This window comes from Sinocyclocheilus anshuiensis, unplaced genomic scaffold, assembly GCF_001515605.1.
Source record: "Sinocyclocheilus anshuiensis isolate Anshui unplaced genomic scaffold, SAMN03320099.WGS_v1.1 scaffold431, whole genome shotgun sequence".
NCBI classification, from domain to species: Eukaryota; Metazoa; Chordata; class Actinopteri; order Cypriniformes; family Cyprinidae; genus Sinocyclocheilus; species Sinocyclocheilus anshuiensis.
The window spans coordinates 303,922-304,508 of NW_015551065.1; the positions used below are offsets into that span (position 1 = coordinate 303,922).

A 587-nucleotide genomic window follows, 5' to 3' on the forward strand; every position below is an offset into this window, starting at 1 on the left:
ATATCATACATTTTTCCCTGATTTACAGAAGAGACCCACTAAAATGTCATTCAGTGTAACAATCTTGTCAGGCATATTTTACAACAAAAATCAATTTATGACATATGAAAAGACTAATTACTTTCACCCCAAATACTAATTAGTTGTGATTTTACATTTTTTAAATTTCTGTCCTAGGTTTTGCCCATTTGTCAGTAAGAATTTTTTACTAATTTAAAACACAATCAAATTTAATATGCTCCCTTATTCTTTTATATATTTTAATATGTACACGTCAGAATAAGCATGTTGTTTGAATTTTTACATAAATATTGTGTTACACTGAATGACAATGTAACATTATTTCAACCAAATTTTGACATTTTATTCTCCAAAAACTTACTTGAAAAACCTTAAAAGTAGACATTTTTACTTACATTTAATGTGCTTTCTATGGAAATAAAATCACTTTCGTAAATTTCTTTTGATGCGGACATCTTAATGTCTTTGACCCACTTAAAAGGGGTCATATGACGTTGCTAAAAAAGAACGTTATTTTGTGTATTTGGTGTAATGAAATGTGTTTATGCGGTTTAAGGTTAAAAAAA

At 27.3% G+C, this 587-nt stretch overlaps 1 protein-coding gene across 1 annotated transcript in view; it reads left to right on the forward strand.

Moving 5' to 3' along the window:
• The window catches only part of LOC107662051 (phosphatidylinositol 4,5-bisphosphate 5-phosphatase A-like), a 30,818-nt gene that overhangs the window by 7,318 nt on the left and 22,913 nt on the right, over positions 1–587 (forward strand). The gene's annotated exons all lie outside the window — the stretch shown is intronic.